The 19,287-nt window shown below is 47.1% G+C and overlaps 1 protein-coding gene across 3 annotated transcripts in view; it reads left to right on the plus strand.

Annotated features, from left to right (window-relative positions):
- The first annotated feature begins 5,171 nt into the window (after nt 1–5,171).
- APBA2 (amyloid beta precursor protein binding family A member 2) overlaps nt 5,172–19,287 on the plus strand; it is a 287,682-nt gene continuing 273,566 nt past the window's right edge. The window contains exons 1-2 of one of the 3 annotated variants that reach the window (XM_023539642.2): nt 5,172–6,370; nt 9,695–9,763. The gene's annotated coding sequence lies outside the window, so the exon portion shown is untranslated. The remainder of the gene's footprint in view (nt 6,371–9,694; nt 9,764–19,287) is intronic. The other 2 variants (XM_023539641.2, XM_064296229.1) reach the window with 2 other exon arrangements.

A 19,287-nucleotide genomic window follows, 5' to 3' on the forward strand; every position in this document is an offset into this window, starting at 1 on the left:
TCTTTAAAAAGACGAGAAAGAAAAAAAGGCCGAAATGGATGTCATAAGAGATTCTGAAAATTGCCCTTGAACGTAGAGTAGCTAAAGTGAAAGGAAGAAATGATGAAGTCTAAAAGAGCTGAACAGAAGATTTCCAAGGGTGGCTGCAGAAGAAAAAGTAAAGTATTATAATGAAATGTGCAAAGACCCGGAATTAGAAAACCAAAAGGGAAGAACACGCTCAGTATTTGTCAAGCTGAAAGAACTGAAGAAAAAACTCTGGCCTCGAATTGTAGTGTTGAAGGATGCTAAGGGAAAATATTAAATGACGCAGGAAGTATCAAAAGAAGATGGAAGGAATACGCAGAGTCACTGCAGAACTCAGCCATTTCAGGAGGTGAGATATGATGAACTGATGGTACTGAAGGAAGAAGTCCAAGCTGCATGAAGGCATTGGCAAAAAACATGGCTGCAGGAATTAACAGAAAACCGGTTGAGGTATTTCAACAAATGGATACAGTGCTCATCTATGCCAAGAAATTTGGAAGACAGCTACCTGGCCAATCAACTGGAAGAGATCCATATTTATGCCCATTCCAAACAAAGGCAAACCAACAAAATGAGGAAATTATCAAATGATATCATTAATATAACACACAAGTAAAATTTTGCTGAAGATCATTCAAAAGCTGTTGCAACAGTACATCGACATGGAACTGCCTGAAATTCAAGCTGAATTCAGAAGAGGACGTGGAACAAGAAATATCATTGCCGATGTCAGATGGATCCTGGCTGAAAGCAGAGAATACCAGAAAGATATTTACCTGTGTTTATTGACTATGCAAAGACATTCAACTGTGTGGATCATAACAAATTATGAATAACATTGTGAAGAATGGGAATTCCGGAACACTTAATTGTGCTCAAGTGGAACTTCTACATAGATGCAGTCATTCAAACAGAACAAGGGGATACTGAGTGGTTTAAAGTCAGGAAAGGTGTGCGTCAGGGTTGTATCCTTTCACCATACTTATTCTGTATGCTGAGCAAATAATCCCAGAAGCTGAACTATAAGAAGAAGAATGGGGCATTAGGATTGGAGGAAGACTCACTAGCAACCTGTAATATGCAGATGACACAACCTTGCTTGCAGAAAGTGAAGAGGACTTGAAGCACTTACTGATGAAGATGAACGACCACAGCCTTCAGTATGGATTGCACCTCAACATAAAGAAAACAAAAATCCTCACAACTGGACAAATAAACAACAACATCATGATAAATGGGGAAAAGATTGAAGTTGTCAAAAATTTCATTTTACTTGGATCCACAATCAATACCCGTGGAAGCAGCAGTCAAGAAATCAAAAGACGTATTGCACTGGTCATATCTGCTCTTTCAAGTGTTAAAAAGCAAAGATGTCACTTTAAGGACTAAGGTGTGCCTGACCCAAGCCATGGTGTTTTCAGTCGCCTCATATGCATGTGAAAGCTGGACAGTGAATAAGGGAGACCAGAGAAGGACTGACGCCTTTGCATTATGGCGCTGGCAAAGAGTATTTAATATACCACGGACTGCCAGAAGAAAGGATAAGCCTGTCTTGGAAGAAGTACAGCCAGAATGCTCCTTAGAAGTGAGGATGGTGAGACTTGTCTCACATACTTCGGACATGTTATCAGGAGGGACCAGTCCCTGGAGAAGGAGATCATACTTGTAGAGGGTCATTGAAAGAGAGGAAGACCCTCAAGTAGATGGACTGACACCGTGGCTGCATCAGTGGGCTCAAGCGTAACAATAACTGTGAGGATGGAGCAGGACCGGGCAGTGTTTCATTCTTTTGTACATAGTGTCGCTGTGAATTGGAACCAACTCTACAGCATCTAACAACAGCAAAGTTGCTTTGGCTTTTAAAAGGATTGCTGCAGTGAAAATCCTCGTACAGACATTATTTCGTATATCTGCTTGAGTCCTTGTGGAAATGGAGTTGCCGTATAAAAGGACATGCGTGTTTAAATTTTTGGTAAAGAATGCTGAATTGATTTTCTGAAGAGCTTCACTGAGATTTCCTTAAAGAAATGAATGTAAAAAAATGGGTTTCACTTTAAGTAATTTACCACCAACAACCAAGTAAAGAGGAATTCTCCTTCAGGCCATGGACAGCGAACCAGGGCAGTCTGGAAGGAAGTCTCGGTCCCAAAGTTTAACATGATTCCTAAAGTTTCCTTTGCTCCTTTCCTCCCCGAAGAAGTAGTGCTGATGAAGGGAGGTGAACGACCAAAATCCTGAAAATTCACACCAATGCCTTTCAATTTGAAGAGGAATGGGCTGCGATGGTGGGGTCGGTAAGGACGTGCCAGGAGACTGATGACTCTCACCGGAGTCAAGAGGACCTGTCCTCATATAGGCTCCCCCCATGACCTGCTTGCACTGCGTACTGGGAGAATCCTTTAGTTTTCTGTTCCACTTTACTAATTTGCTCTTCAAGCGTATCCGTTCCTATAGTCAACCCTCTAGATATCAACTCACCGGTTGGCACTGAGTCATTTCCAACTCAGGGCGACCTCTTCTGTGTCAGAGTAGAACTGGGCTCCACAGGGTTTTCACTGGCTGAGTTTTCAGAAGTAGATCTCCAGGCCTTTCTTTCGAGGCACCTCTGGGTGGGTTTGAACCACCTACCTACCCTTTGGTTAGCAGCCAAACGTGCTAGTTGTTTGCACCATTCTTTTTCTTTTTCATGCCATAGGGCTGCCTTCCCTAATGATGTGCCTTCTCAGCTGTGGCCCTTCAGCTGGTTGGGTGGGTGCGGGGGCGTGGTCTTCAGGCTACGGTCCTGTACTAGGCTGTCATCCACATCATAAGGGAACCGGGGTGCAGTTCAAGGGGGTCTCAGCGTCTTGAAGCAGCTGGGGCTGCCTGTCCAGAGGAACACAGTGGTTTGAGGGCTCAGCACATATTTCTAGTCCTGTACGGGGAGCCAGCCAGGGGACAGATTTCCCCAGACTCCCCCAAACTCACACGCATCAGATCGAGAGTGCTTCATGCAATAAGCAAAAATTTCAGTCCATTTGGAGAATTTTTGTGTAATTAGCAACATTTCCCTCATTTTACTTCTCTTTGACTATTTTGAGGAAGTTTTTTGAATAGATAAAAAGAAGCGTCCTTTTGACTTCAAAGATAGTCATGTAACATTCTCAGAATTTGGTGAAGTAGAGAAATAATATGCGTTCACATCATCATATCCTACATTGAGCACTACAGATGTCCTAGACCCAGAGGGCGCCTCGGGCCCCTCCACGCTCCACAGGTGGGCAGCGGGCACAGGGCAGGTAGAGCCTTGGGACTGCCCAGGCTGCCCAGGGCGTGACCTAATCTTTGTGAGCCTGCTCTGACCTTGTCAGGCAGCACAAGAACAGAGCCCTTCAGGGATGTCATGGACGCAGGCTCAGAAAGCCTCGGGCTCTGACCTGGAGCTCTTCTCCCACCAGGAAGAGCTGCCTGGAGCCATCCCTGAGGCGGACCCTTCCAAGCTGTAGTTTACAGGACCAGAGTTCCCGTCTGAAGATGGTCCTTCACCCTGTCCTGGCCAGTGGGGTGGGTTTGCCCTGATCCCTCTGCCCCAAAGCCATCTCTGCAAGGCCTGGGTCCTGCTCCTGGGTCTAGCTCGAGGCTCTGAGGCACACAGAGCTTAGTGGTCAACGCTTTCCAGAGTCACGTGATTGATCTTGAGCCTTTCGTCCCCAGACACTTGATTCGGTGGCCTCCTGCCTTCAGAGCCTACTCATGTGCCTGGCAGGCTGTTGGCATCCTCCCTGTGCTGCTGGGGGCAGCAGAACCTCTCCAAGAGGGGCACCTTTCCAGGGAGGAGGGTTTTCAGAACTCTTCTTTGGCTGCAGGGATCATTGGAAGGTATGGGGCGGGGCATTTTGAGAAAGGGTGTTGATTTGAGTTTCTGTGAAAGAACGTGGGCCCTCTCAGCTTCGACTTGTGTGGTTGGCTTGGCCTGAGTATGGCTCCTGTCCAGGGCCAGGCATCCCAGACTTCCCTGCCCACCTCTTGGCCATTCTCCCAAGGCCTCCCAGTGCTTGGCTGGGGTTGCCTTGCCCCTGACATAGTCACCTGAAGTTAGGGAGCGCCCCTCTGGCCTGCTAGCAGTCAGGCGTGGGCAAGCTCCTTCCTCACCTGTACAGTGGGTGAGGGCCTGCCTTGCAGAGTTGTCACAGGGTCAGGTGAGATGAAGGCTGGGGGCACTGCACTGTGCTCTGTGTCCCCCACCTCTCCCCTCCCAGGAAAGTGGAAGAACGAGGCCTCTGTACTCCAGCGGGTTTGTGAGTGCACTGTGTGGTCGGTTCTCTCAGGGGCCCTGGCTGATGGGGAGGGGCGCTCTGCTGGCCCTCGGGATTGTAAATTAGCAGATGGACTTGCCCTGTGATTGCTGGGAGCCACCCACTGTATTCCATGATGGGGCTATTTACTTTGATCCTGGAGAAGTTGTATTTTTTCTTTCAGGAAAATTCTGGTGAAACTTAATGTGTTCTTCCCTTTTCCAAAGGGCAGCTCAGAGTGTACTCAGATTAGGAAGGAGAATTCTGGGGGCCATTTGCTATGTCGACTGCCAGAATTCTACTTCATTATTTTGTTTAAAATACCAGGTTCTCTACATCTTTTCAGAGGTGTTTTTCTCATTTCACTTTGTCCCAGAGCCTCCTCATGCAGTAGGTGTTGCTTTGAACAGTGCCCTCTCTGAGGCCGCGTGGCGCGTGTTAACCCGCATCGCCCTCATAGCAGCCCTGTGAGATGGGTACTATTAGTTCTCCCTCTCCCCTATTTTAAGGATGGGGTTACTGAGAAGACAGAAGTGAAGTAATTTGCCAAAGATCTCGGGCCTTGAACTCGGCAGTCTGGCTCCCCCCCAGGGCTTCTAGTCCAGCACAGCTGACTTTGGTGTGCTCCTGACAGGCCCGGGCCTGGTGCCCGGGATGTTGCTGAGGTGCAGCCAGGGCTGCAGACCACCCAGTTATGGTGGGTCCAGCTGGGTGCTGTGGGTCACTGCTGCCCCTTGGAGCCTTGGCCTCCTTGCCTACAGAACGTAGACCTGACCTCGTGTCCATCCAGCCCTGGGGCTCTGGGTAGCGGTCCTTTAGGGTTGATAGTGATAGTCAGCTGGGCTTCCCCGAGCTTCCTTCTGAGCAGCCTGGAGAGCAGGAGTGTCATTGTCATCACTGTGTGAAGTGGAGGGCAGTGGGGGGTGAGGCTCAGCTCTGGGTGCAGGGTCCGGCCTGCCTCCTGGGCGGAATACAGACTCATAAATTTATTCCACAGGTACTTGTTGAGTGTTGGTCAAAAATCCCTGTCCTCAAAAAGCTCATTTTCTAGAGAAGGTAGATTACCAAGATCAGTAACAAATTAGACGGTGGTAAGTGCTACAGAGGAGGCCTGGGGTGGTACAAACAGTTAAGCAGTTGACTACTAACCGTTTGGACCTACCCAGAGGCACCTCAGAAGACTGGCCTCATAGACTACTTCTGAAAGGTCATAGCCTTCAAAACCCCCCTGGGGTGTGTTACTTCTGCACGCGTGGTGTTGCTGTGAGTCGGAATCCACTTGATGGCTTTGGTTTTTTGGTTTTAAGTGCTATGAAGAAAAGCAGCAGGAGAGGAGGCCAGGAAATGCTGGCTGGGTGGTGGATGATAGTTTTACACAGGGTGGTCAGGGAGGGCGACGTGGAAAGAGGAGGGAGGGACACATGTGGGTGTGGGGGAGCAGCAGTGCAAAGGCCCTGAGGTGGAAGCCCCTGGGTGTGTTTGAGGAAGAGCCAGGAGGCCCTGTGGCTGGAGCTGAGGAGGCGGGGCTGAGTGGTAGCAGGAGAGATGGGAGGTGCTGGGGGAGGGTGTGCCAGACTGCTGGGTCTCGGAGACTGTGGTAAGACTCAGCATTTGGAAAGAATCATTCAGCAGGTGCGTTGAGGCTAGAGTGGAGGGCCCAGGTGGGAGCAGTGAGCTCTGGGGGAGGGACGAGGGCAGGGGTGGGAGTCCCGACGGATTTTGAGGCAGAGCCAGCATGGCTTCCTGAGGGTGGAGGGTGAGGGCAGGAGAAGGGGTGTTGGCCTAAGAACTTGAGTAGCTGTCAGCTGAGATGAGGCCGTAGGGGAAGAAGGGGGCAGTTCTGGGCTCCTGCTGGGCTTCCCTGTGAACTTAGTCTCTGACCTCTGGCTCTCACGGGTTGAGCAAACATGACAGGCTTCACAGATACAGATGTAGTTAAAACCAAGCGAGGAGGAGGACACGCCTACCCTGGCCCATTCAGCTGCCTGGATGGAGATGGACGCATCTGGGCCGTGTTGGAGCAGCCGGGCAGGGCCTCTAACCTGCACTCCAGGGCCCCTGATGTCCTGGTGCGTGCACTCTCACCTCTGCCTTCCCCAGCCCTGGGGTTTATGTTTTTGCTGGAAGAGTACGTGTTTTCCCTCTAAGCCACCTTGGATTCTTCAGGGACCAGGTGGAGAAAGGCCCTGCTGAGCCGACTGGCCTGGTGAGCCTGGGTCTGGGACATGTGGGAACTCCCCTGGTATCTAGGGGGAGATTTTAAATGAATCAGGGCTGTGTGCGTGGTAGCCTGTGTGAGTACGAGAGGGGCTGGTAGGGCAGGCAGCCTGGCCGCCCAGCGTGAGGGGCTGGCTCTGGGTGAGAAGTGTCTCCAGAGGTTACAGAGGCTACAGCAGCCCCGGCAGGCCAACTCTGCACCCCAGCCCCCAGGAGCATGGCCATCCTTCTGATGTCCAGGGGTCCAGAACCAGTGAGGGCCTGTTGGTGGTGGTGGGGTGGTAGTCTGCCTTTGTCTGGCACTGTTACCAGCTGGGCCACCTTCACTAGTGGTCACCATGTGTTGAGGTGGACCAAGGCAGTAGGGTGCTGACATTGACCAGTGCTTTACTTAAAAACAGAAGCTGGAGTGGACTGGAGGCTTGGCCTGGAGTACTGGCTCTCACCCCCTTGCCTCTCTGGATTCTTTCTTGGGTGGGGAGTGGGCTGGAGGGCAGCAGCTGGTCCCCAGTAGCCCTGGGGATTTTTGACTTGCTGTGGTGTTTTGAACTTCCCTGTAACACTTGCTCAGTTTCAACCCAGTTGGGGTGGGCTGTGTGAGTGGTGGGGCCCTGAATGGTGGGGGGAACGGCAAGATGTCACATGTGTCCTGCAGGAGGGCCGGCTGCTGGGCATTGCAGCAGGTAGGGAGCTGAGGACTGGAGCTGGCACCTGGCAGGTGGGCCGGCATGAAAGTGATGGAGCCGCCCTGACTCTGCTCCCCGGGGTGGACGCTCTCTGAAGGGGCAGTGTGGAGGAGAAGCTGGCTACACTCTTAGCCTGAGCAGCACAGTGTGCACGCTGCCTGTCTCTGTGGTGGTGAACGGGTGAGCTGGGTAGAGGCATCGTGCGGTGTGGTGATTGCGCAGCTTTTCAGTGGGGCAGGCAGCCCAAGTGTGTGACTGGCAGGTGCTCTGCAGGCCCAGCCTCCTTCCTGCTCAGGAATCAGAGTGGGGAGCCCTGGGGTGGGCCAGCTGCTGCTCAGGGAGGCCTTTCTACTGTAGCAGCTTCGTTAACATACCCTCCTGGTGAGGCTGGTGAGGGGTGGCCTCTGTCTTCTTGCAGAGAGGCTTTGCGAGTTTGACCTCCAGGGTGATGTCTGGATTTCCACTGAGGAGTTCCAGAACGGGACCTGTCCCTCCCAGGTCAGCTTGTACTGTTTTGATCCCATAACCCCCCTCCACAGTCAGAAACTTCTGGCGCCCCCCGTTTGCCTGTAAAATAAGAACCGGCCTCTGAGCTTCGTGCTGGAGGCTTGTATGGTACCAGTGTCATGTTTTGTTGCTTCTCCTCTTTTGTAGCCTGGTGGCCTTGACCCCCGAGTCCATATTCCCGACCTCAGCCTTCCAAGTCCTTTCTCTAGTCTTTGCAGTTGCCCCATTTGAGGTCCTTGGTTTGCTGGCCTGCTGCGTCATTTCCAGTCTGCCAACACTGAGCGCTAGTGGGGCCTGGCTGGCCGTCCCAGCCCTAGAGGGAGCAGGAGAGATGGTCAGGAGTGACTGTGAAAACTACAGGAACAAGACAGGGATGGAGAGAGTGTGCTGACCACCGAGTTCAAGGACGTGTCCCCCAGGCAGGTTTTGAAGAATGAACAGGAGTTTGCCAGGAGGATTCTAGAGGAGTGGAAGAGGGAATGGCCCAAACCCAGACATAGAAGGGGGCCTGGGGTGTGATGGGGTGAGGTGCAGAGGTGGGTGGGCCCAGGAGCTGGGACCTCACCTTGTCCACTAGTGCAGAGTCATGGACTGTGTCCTGGGGTGCTGTGCCTGTACGCGCCCTGTTATAGTCCCTGCCTGTAGCTGTGTTCCTCACGCCCACACTTCAGGGGGGCAGGCATAGGTGCAGTTTGGCCTCGGTTTCTCACACCCAAATGAGAAGTGCTGCCCATGTCCATCAGTATCTGGGTGGGCCTGTGGAGGGAAGTGAAATGTTGGGACGTAGGAGCCTGGCTGGGTGGCCTGCACCCCAGACAGGAAACACAGACCAGGGGAAGTACTGAGAAAGGGGTTGGCGGCATTAACATTAAGGCTCAGGGAGCCGCGTAAGTCACTGGAGAGCAGCACCTCCCTTTATACAGTAGGAAGAGGAGGGGGAGAGCGGCTGGGTGGCAGGTGCTGGAGGTGGGGCCTCGTAGCTCCCCCCATACAGTATCTCAATCTTCCCCATAGCCCTTTGGGACAAGGAAACTGAGGCACAGGTAGATTACATAGTCTTTCCATCTGTAAGTGACAGAGCTGGGGTGAACCAAGCCTGTGTCTCTGCAGCCCAGTTCCACAAGGGCCTGTGAGAGCCACTGGCTGAGTGGGGGCGCTGCCTAGGTCCTGGGGGAGACAGTGTCACCTGCATGTCGGACCGGGCCCATTCTCTGTGCTGACATGTCCGCATGGCCGTCCTCTTTTTGAAAGGGGTTCGTTAGTATATTTTGTGGGATGACCCCCCTTGTGTGGCTGACTCTCTTTTAAGATGTTTTTGTGTGCTGCTGTTGAGTTTGAGCCTGCCCCAGATTCATGGTGACCCCATGTACAATGGAACAAAATGCTGCCTGGTCCTGTACCATCCCTGTGATGGGCTGCAGATCAGACTGTTGTGATCCACAGGGTTTTTCACTTGCTAATCTTCCAAGGTAGATTGCCAGGCCTTTCTTCCTAGTCTTTTAAGATAAATCACCCAAATGACACCAAGCTGTCATTTTGCTACTTTGGAATGAAAAGCTGAGACTAGAACCTTGGTGGATGTATTTCGTTTCCTGTCGTAGCAAATGAAACCTGAAATGTGAGTAGCATAGGGTTTCCTCTATCTTCCTCCAAAAGGGCTTGAGAACTACCTTTTTTGCTTTCCTCATTAACTACCTGTACTTGTTGACCTTCGTGAATGAACGTGTGGACTCACCTTGAACCTCTGGGGAGAAGGCGTATGATGAGCCTTCCTAATAAACTTGTGACTCTTCGGCTGCACAGTGCTGGAGAATCTCGGAGCTCTGAGCAGTGTGTGAGCCGCTTCAGGCAGGATGGTACAGGAGCTCTTGGCTCTGTTATTAACGTGTGATCCGTCATTCTGGCTGACGATTGCCCCTCTTTGTGTGAATGATTGCCACCCTGTTTATACTGTTTTTCATTGCAGTTTCCTTAATATTTCAGCATTGCTGAGCCCGCCACAGAGGCCAAGACTGTCCGGTGGAGAGCCCTCTGGCCCGCTTCAGATTCTGGGTGAGTAGGACCTATTGCAGCCCCCACTGTGGCGACCCAACAAGGCGTTTGTGTGCGCGTCTCGGCTAAGGTGCTAATGAAGCTGTGGGAACAGTTATGGGTGTTGTTGTCCACACCTGTTTCTAACCATGCTGAACTTGTTCATAGTTTTCCAAATGATTTTACAAATTCATGTTTATTTTGAGGAAGACAGGAGTACTGGGTCTTCCAGGAGGTCAAAGTGGACACACAGTAGGCTCTGCATTTTCCTAAACCCTGTAGATCTCTCTTTTCAGAAGACAGACCTGCCAGGCCCCTCTGTCTGTTGCCCGGAGTGCCTCTGATCCCCGTGTGGTGGTGTGTTTCTTGGGCCGTCCCTTCCGTTCACTGCAGGTGGGACCCAGAGCATCCCTGTGACCGTTCTCCCCAATGGGAGCTGGAAGTGGGTCACCAGAAGTACCCAGGGTCTCTCCACCCCAACCTGGCACCAACAGTCCCTCAGCTGTTACATCCCTGAGCGCATTAACTGCTCGCACCACTCAGGGACTTCCTTATATTGGGTTAAATCCTTACATAGTGTGTGTCAGTCAGGATAGGCTAGATTGTGATATCATAAGGTAGTGCTACCACCATTTATTCTGCATGTACCTGAACCAGGCACTATTATAGTGGCCCACCTAATGCCCTCACTGAATGCAGTAGGTACAGCCTGTCTCACCAGTGAGAAAGCTGAGGTTCAGAGGGAAAGGATGACTTGCCCACATTCATGGAGGCAGAGCCGGAGTTCAAACCCATGGCAGGCAGCTCACAGCTCAGCCACACGGCACCTTCTCTGCAGCAAGCCCTGTCCCAGGTGGTGAGAGTTGACCCAGGCAGCTAAGACACGGCCTTCCAGGCCAGTTTGTCTTTGCTGTGTTATGACATGACCCACCTCACCTGGGCTTCCTTCCCAGCCCAGCATCTCAACTCACTGTGGTAAAATGTTATTTTTGTATTATCAATATATGTGTATATAATTTGAGAACTCAAATAGTTTTATAGGGCTTATTAAAAAAGTAGTAGATGGCTGACCTCTCCGCCTCCTCGTTCAGCCCTTGCCCCATCCCGCTCCCAGAGACAGCACTTCCAGTTCTTTCAGCTGTTTCCTCCATATTTGTAATAAATAGGTATGTTATCCCTTCCTGTTGTGATGATAAATGATTTTAATGTGCTTATATCCTTCCTTAGAGTTGCTTCATTTAACTGATATAGCATAATTTTAGGTTAAATTCTTATATAATGTGTATCAGTCAGGTCAGGCTAGATCATGAGACAGCAATAAACCCTGAGATCTGGACAGATTGTTTTCTTCAGAGAAAGGAGCCCACTGCCTTCTGGCCTGGAGGGTGGCCAGGGACACCAGGGCCTCCTGGCCTTCTGGCACTGAGTCTGGGGGTGCTACGGTGGGGCTGGAGGGCCCCTCCACTCAGTAAGTGGATTCTCGCCTCACGTTCTCTGCGGCACCTCCCTCCCCACCCCGCTCTGTGCTCCCGCCCTTACAGATCCATCAGGAGCCCATGGAGCACTTCCTCCAGAAAGTGCCCCTCTTCTCCTCCGAGTGCTGGGGGTCCAGCTGCTCCTCGCACAGACTGTCGGATGGCCTTGTCTTCACTGTCATACCCTTTCTGTGTGGTTGTCTCAGTTCGTCCCCTTTCAGAGGATTGAGGAGGTGGGGGTGAGGGTGGGCAGGGAAAGGCTTATCCTTCTTAGCAATCCCCTCAGACACTGAGATTTTTTTATTTTTTAGGAATTTTACTGCAATAAAATATATATAACTACAATTTGCCATTTAGGCCATTTTTATGGTTTATGAAGTCTGCTCTGCTCTGTCCAGAGCCAGAGACCAGGCCATGCCTAGCAGGGCAGGAGGGAGGGCAAGGACCAGCAGAAAACCAGTTTTCCTACCATTTATATGTTGTCTTCTTCTTGATTCAGGTTTGCTTAGTTGCTGTGACACTTTGGCTGGTTTCCAGAACTGGGACACCATTCATTCCACCGTTTTTTTTCTTTTTTAGTGTCTTTGTGGAGGGACGGGAGTATGCAGTGGCTGTGCCGCCATCTTGTTCGCCTGTAGTGCTGATATTTGACCTCCTCCCTCCGCCGGTGGCTCCGATCCCCATGCCTGTTTCAGCTGTTCATTGGGTGTGATTTGCAGAAACAGCTTTAATTTCTTCCTTTTATTGTGTTTTAGGTGAAAGTTTATAGCACAAATTAGTTTTTCATTCAAAAATTTATGTACGAATTGTTTTGCAACATTGGTTGCAATCTCTGCAATGTCTCGGCGCTCTTTCCTTTTCTACCCTGAGTTCTCCGTGTCCGTTCGTCCAGGTTTCTGATCCCTTCCTGTCTTCTTGTCTTTGCTTTTGGGCAGCTGTTGCCCATTTGCTCTTGTAGACTTGACTGAACTAAGAAGCACATTCCTCACATGTGTTAATATTTGTTTTATAGGCCTGTCTAATCTTTGGGTGAAAGGTGGACTTCAGGAGTGGCTTCAGTTTTGAGTTAGCAGGGTGTTCGGGGGCCACAGTCTTAGGGGTTCTCTAGTCTCTGTCAGCCCGGTAAGTCTGGTCTTCTTTTGTGAACTTGAATTTTGTTGTACATTTTCCTCCCGACTTGTTCAAGATTCTCTTTTGTGATCCCTATCAGAGTAGTCTGTGGTGGTAGCTAGGTACCATCTAGTTCTTCTGGGATTGGGTTGGTGGAGGCCGTGGTTCATATGGTCCATTAGTCCTTTGGACTAATGTTTTCCTTGTGTCTTTGGTTTTCTTTGTTCTCCTTTGCTCTGAACATGATGGGACCAGTAGATGTATCTTAGATGGCTGCTTGCAAGCTTTCAAGAACCCAGACACTACTTACCAAAGCAGAATATAGAACATTTTCTTTATGAACTATGCTATGCCAGTTGACCTAGGTATCCCTCGAGACCATGGTCCCCAACCCTCAGCCTTAGTAACTTAATCCCTCAAGGTGTTTGAATGTTTCTAGGAAGTTTTTATGATTTTGCCTTGTTCAAGTTGTGCTGACTTCTCCTATATTGTGTGTTATCTTTCCCTTCACCAAAGTTAACACTTGTCTGTTATCTAGTTAGGATTACCCCTCCCAATCTCTCCCCTCCCTCGTAACCATCAAAGATTTTTTTTCTGTGTGTAAACTTTTTCTTGGGTTTTATAATAGTGATCTCATATATTTGTCCTTTTGTGACTGACTTATTTTACTCAGCATAATGACCTCCAGATTCATCCGTGTTGTGAGATGTTTTGCAGATTCCTCATTGTTATTTATTGTTGTCAGACAGTCGTGGCTGTGCGATGGGGAGTGGTACCGGCTCACTTCCCTCCATTCAGCAGTTGGTCAAATGGTGGGAGAGGAGGGGCAGTGTGGGCCTGGTGTGGTGGTCGGCCTGAGTGCTGGGGATGCTCTAGCCACAGCAGCATGGCAAGGGCTGGTGGGAATGGTGGGGTGGCATACAGGGCTTGGTGGGAGGTGAGGGTGGGGAGAAAGAAAGAAAATAAAAGGGTAGCAGGTGGGTGGAGGTGGGGCAGACCTGGGGGCTGGTGGGAAGGTGAGGGAGGTGGTATATGGGGCTAGGTGGGAGGGAGAAAGAAAAGAAAAGTTAATAAAATGAATGACGGCGTGGAGGGGGTGGGCCAGTGTGCAGTAGCATGGCGGGAGTCTGTGAGAAGTTGGGGGAGGTGGTGTTTGGGGCTAGGTGGGAGGCAGAATGAAAAGTAAGAAAGGATAAAAGAGTAAAAATAAAAAAATAAAATAAAATGGCTGGCCTCAGCAAGTAAGAATGGGGCAGACCGGAGGGCTGGTGGGAAGGGACGGGAGGTGACATACTGGGCTATGTAGGAGGGAGATAGAAAAGAAAAAAAAGTCAATGTGGAGGGGGTAATTGGTAGGGGTGGTGCAGAATGGGCAGTGGCAGTCCAATGTGCTGGTGGCTCTCTAGCTGGGGTGGCATGGCGGGGTCCACCAGGAAGGAGGGGAGGTGTTGTACAGGGCTATGTGGGAGACAGTCAGAAAAAGAAAAAAGAGAAAAGAAAAAAAAATGGTGGTGTAGAGGGAGCTGGCAAGCTGGTGGGTGGGGGCAGGACAGACCCAAGGCAGTGGTGGGCCAGTGGCTCTCTAGCTGCAGTGGGGTGGCAGGGGCTGTTGGGAAGGAGTGGAGGGAGTGTGTGGGACTAAGTAGGAAGGAGAAAGCAAAGGAAAAAAGAGAAGAAAAAAATGGTGTGGTGGAGCGGAGCCAAGATGGCAGACTAGGCAGACGCCACCTCGGATCCCTCTTACAACAAAGACACGGAAAAACAAGTGAATCGATCACATACATAACAATCTATGAACCCTGAACACAAACACAGATTTAGAGACGGAGAACGAACTAATACGGGGAAGCAGCGATTGTTTTCAGAGCCTGGAGCCAGCGTACCAGTCAGGTACGGCACAAGCACAGAGAGCTGCTCCACCCCCTTGAACTAACCCCGGGAGGGGGACCAGCCGGTTCCGCGGGCGGCGTGGGACGCAGCCGGTAGGAGAAATCCCCGGGAGGCAGTGACCGGTCTTGGAACGGGGAGAGCAGCGTCCCAGCCAGGGAACTGTCCCGCCGGGATTTGGACTGGACACAGGCGGCTTCATTAACATCCGAATAGCCTGAGCCAGAGGGAGAACTCTGATAGGGATCTGACTGCATTTTTTTTTTAGCGGATTTTCTGGAAAAACTAGTTTCCCAGTGATGGCTCGGAGACAACAATCCATATCAAACCACTTAAAGAATCAGACCATGACAGCTTCTCCAACCCCCCAAACAAAAGAATCAAAATCTTTCCCAAATGAAGATACAATCCTGGAATTATCAGATACAGAATATAAAAAACTAATTTACAGAATGCTTCAAGACATCAGAAACGAAATAAGGCAAACTGCAGAAAAAGCCAAGGAACACACTGATAAAACTGTTGAAGAACTCAAAAAGATTATTCAAGAACATAGTGGAAAAATTAATAAGTTGCAAGAATCCATAGAGAGACAGCATGTAGAAATCCAAAAGATTAACAATAAAATTACAGAATTAGACAATGCAATAGGAAGTCAGAGGAGCAGACTCGAGCAATTAGAATGCAGACTGGGACATCTGGAGGACCAAGGAATTAATACCAACATAGCTGAAAAAAAATCAGATAAAAGAATTAAAAAAAATGAAGAAACCCTAAGAATCGTGTGGGACTCTATCAAGAAGGATAACCTGCGGGTGATTGGAGTCCCAGAACAGGGAGGGGGGACAGAAAACACAGAGAAAATAGTTGAAGAACTCCTGACAGAAAACTTCCCTGACATCATGAAAGACGAAAGGGTATCTATCCAAGATGCTCATCGAACCCCATTTCAGATTGATCCCAAAAGAAAAACACCAAGACATATTATCATCAAACTCACCAAAACCAAAGATAAACAGAAAATTTTAAAAGCAGCCAGGGAGAAAAGAAAGGTTTCCTTCAAGGGAGAATCAATAAGAATAAGATCAGACTACTCAGCAGAAACCATGCAGGCAAGAAGGGAATGGGACGACATATACAGAACACTGAAGGAGAAAAACTGCCAGCCAAGGATCATATATCCAGCAAAACTCTCTCTGAAATATGAAGGCAAAATTAAGATATTTACAGATAAACACAAGTTTAGAGAATTTGCAAAAACCAAACCAAAGCTACAAGAAATACTAAAGGATATTGTTTGGTCAGAAAACCAATAATATCAGATATCAGCACAACACAAGGTCACAAAACAGAACATCCTGATATCAACTCAAATAGGGAAATCACAAAAACAAACAAATTAAGATTAATTAAAAAAAAATACACATAACAGGGAATCATGGAAGTCAATAGGTAAAAGATCACAGTAATCAAAAAGAGGGACTAAATACAGGAGGCACTGAACTGCCGTATGGAGAGTGATACAAGGCGATATAGAACGATACAAGTTAGGTTTTTACTTAGAAAAATAGGGGTAAATAATAAGGTAACCACAAAAAGGTATAACAACTCTATAACTCAAGATAAAAGCCAAGAAAAATGTAACGACTCAACTAACATATAAAGTCAAACACTATGAAAATGAGGATCTCACAATTTACTAATAAAACGTCTCAGCACAAAAAAGTATGTGGAAAAATGAAATTGTCAACAACACACATAAAAAGGCATGAAAATGACAGCACTAAAAACTTATTTATCTATAATTACACTGAATGTAAATGGACCAAATGCACCAATAAAGAGACAGAGAGTCACAGACTGGATAAAGAAACACAATCCATCTATATGCTGCCTACAAGAGTCACATCTTAGACTTAGAGACACAAACAAACTAAAACTCAAAGGATGGAAAAAAGTATATCAAGCAAACAATAAGCAAAAAAGAAGAGGAGTAGCAATATTAATTTCTGACAAAATAGACTTTAGACTTAAATCCACCACAAAGGATAAAGAAGGACACTATATAATGATAAAAGGGACAATTGATCAGGAAGACATAACCATATTAAATATTTATGCACCCAATGACAGGGCTGCAAGATACATAAATCAAATTTTAACAGAAGTGAAAAGTGAGACAGATACCTCCACAATTATAGTAGGAGACTTCAACACACCACTTTCGGAGAAGGACAGGACATCCAGTAAGAAGCTCAATAGAGACACGGAAGATCTAATTACAACAATCAACCAACTAGACCTCATTGACTTATATAGAACTCTCCACCCAACTGCTGCAAAGTATACTTTTTATTCTAGCTCACATGGAACACTCTCTAGAATAGACCACATATTAGGTCATAAAACAAACCTTTGCAGAATCCAAAACATCGAAATATTACAAAGCATCTTCTCAGACCACAAGGCAATAAAACTAGAGATCAATAACAGAAAAACTAGGGAAAAGAAATCAAATACTTGGAAAATGAACAATACCCTCCTGAAAAAAGACTGGGTTATAGAAGACATCAAGGAGGGAATAAGGAAATTCATAGAAAGCAACGAGAATGAAAATACTTCCTATCAAAACCTCCGGGACACAGCAAAAGCAGTGCTCAGAGGCCAATTTATATCGATAAATGCACACATACAAAAAGAAGAAAGAGCCCAAATCAGAGAACTGTCCCTACAACTTGAACAAATAGAAAGTGAGCAACAAAAGAATCCATCAGGCACCAGAAGAAAACAAATAATAAAAATTAGAGCTGAACTAAATGAATTAAAAAAAAAAAAAAAAAGAGGACAGAAAAACAATTGAAAGAATTAACAAAGCCAAAAGCCTGGTTCTTTGAAAAAATTAACAAAATTGATAAACCATTGGCTAGACTGACTAAAGAAATACAGGAAAGGAAACAAATAACCTGAATAAGAAACGAGAAGGACCACATCACAACAGAGCCAAATGAAATTAAAAGAATCATTTCAGATTATTATGAAAAATCGTACTCTAACAAATTTGAAAACCTAGAAGAAATGGATGAATTCCTGGAAAAACACTACCTACCTAAACTAACACATTCAGAAGTAGAACAACTAAATAGACCCATAACAAAAAAAGAGATTGAAACGGTAATCAAAAAACTCCCAACAAAAAAAAGCCCTGGCCCGGACGGCTTCACTGCAGAGTTCTACCAAACTTTCAGAGAAGAGTTAACACCACTACTTCTGAAGGTATTCCAAAGCACAGAAAATGACGGAATACTACCCAACTCATTCTATGAAGCCACCATCTCCCTGATACCAAAACCAGGTAAAGACATTACAAAAGAAGAAAATTTTAGACCTATATCCCTCATGAACATAGATGCAAAAATCCTCAACAAAATTCTAGCCAATAGAATCCAACAACACATCAAAAAAATAATTCACCATGATCAAGTGGGATTTATACCAGGTATGCAAGGCTGGTTTAATATCAGAAAAACCATTAATGTAATCCATCACATAAATAAAACAAAAGACAAAAACCACATGATCTTATCAATTGATGCAGAAAAGGCATTTGACAAAGTCCAACACCCATTTATGATAAAAACTCTTACCAAAATAGGAATTGAAGGAAAATTCCTCAACATAATAAAGGGCATCTATACAAAGCCAACAGCCAATATCACTCTAAATGGAGAGAACCTGAAAGCATTTCCCTTGAGAACGGGAACCAGACAAGGATGCCCTTTATCACCGCTCTTATTCAACATCGTGCTGGAAGTCCTAGCCAGGGCAATTAGGCTAGACAAAGAAATAAAAGGTATCCGGATTGGCAAGGAGGAAGTAAAGTTATCACTATTTGCAGATGACATGATTATATACACAGAAAACCCTAAGGAATCCTCCAGAAAACTGCTGAAACTAATAGAAGAGTTTGGCAGAGTCTCAGGTTATAAAATAAACATACAAAAATCACTTGGATTCCTCTACATCAACAAAAAGAACACCAAAGAGGAAATAACCAAATCAATACCATTCACAGTAGCCCCCAAGAAAATAAGATACTTAGGAATAAATCTTACCAAGGATGTGAAAGACCTATACAAAGAAAACTACAAAGCTCTACTACAAGAAATTCAAAAGGACATACTTAAGTGGAAAAACATACCTTGCTCATGGATAGGAAGACTTAACATAGTAAAAATGTCTATTCTACCAAAAGCCGTCTATGCATTTAACGCACTTCCGATCCAAATTCCAGTGTCATATTTTAAGGGGATAGAGAAACAAATCACCAATTTCATATGGAAGGGAAAGAAGCCCTGGATAAGCAAAGCATTACTGAAAAAGAAGAAGAAAGTGGGAGGCCTCACTCTACCTGATTTCAGAACCTATTATACAGCCACAGTAGTCAAAACAGCCTGGTACTGGTACAACAACAGGGACATAGACCAATGGAACAGAATTGAGAACCCAGACATAGATCCATCCACGTATGAGCAGCTGATATTTGACAAAGGACCAGTGTCAATTAACTGGGGAAAAGATAGCCTTTTTAACAAATGGTGCTGGCATAACTGGATATCCATTTGCAAAAAAATGAAACAGGACCCATACCTTACACCATGTACAAAAACTAACTCCAAGTGGATCAAAGGCCTAAACATAAAGACTAAAACGATAAAGATCATGGAAGAAAAAATAGGGACAACCCTAGGAGCCCCAATACAAGGCATAAACAGAATACAAAACATTACCAAAAATGATGAAGAGAAACCCGATAACTGGGAGCTCCTAAAAATCAAACACCTATGCTCATCTAAAGACTTCACCAAAAGAGTAAAAAGACCACCTGCAGACTGGGAAAGAATTTTCAGCTATGACATCTCCGACCAGCGCCTGATCTCTAAAATCTACATGATTCTGTCAAAACTCAACCACAAAAAGACAAACAACCCAATCAAAAAGTGGGCAAAGGATATGAACACACATTTCACTAAAGAAGATATTCAGGCAGCCAACAGATACATGAGAAAATGCTCT

This window comes from Loxodonta africana, chromosome 13 (genome assembly GCF_030014295.1).
Source record: "Loxodonta africana isolate mLoxAfr1 chromosome 13, mLoxAfr1.hap2, whole genome shotgun sequence".
In the NCBI taxonomy this organism is placed as follows: domain Eukaryota; kingdom Metazoa; phylum Chordata; class Mammalia; order Proboscidea; family Elephantidae; genus Loxodonta; species Loxodonta africana.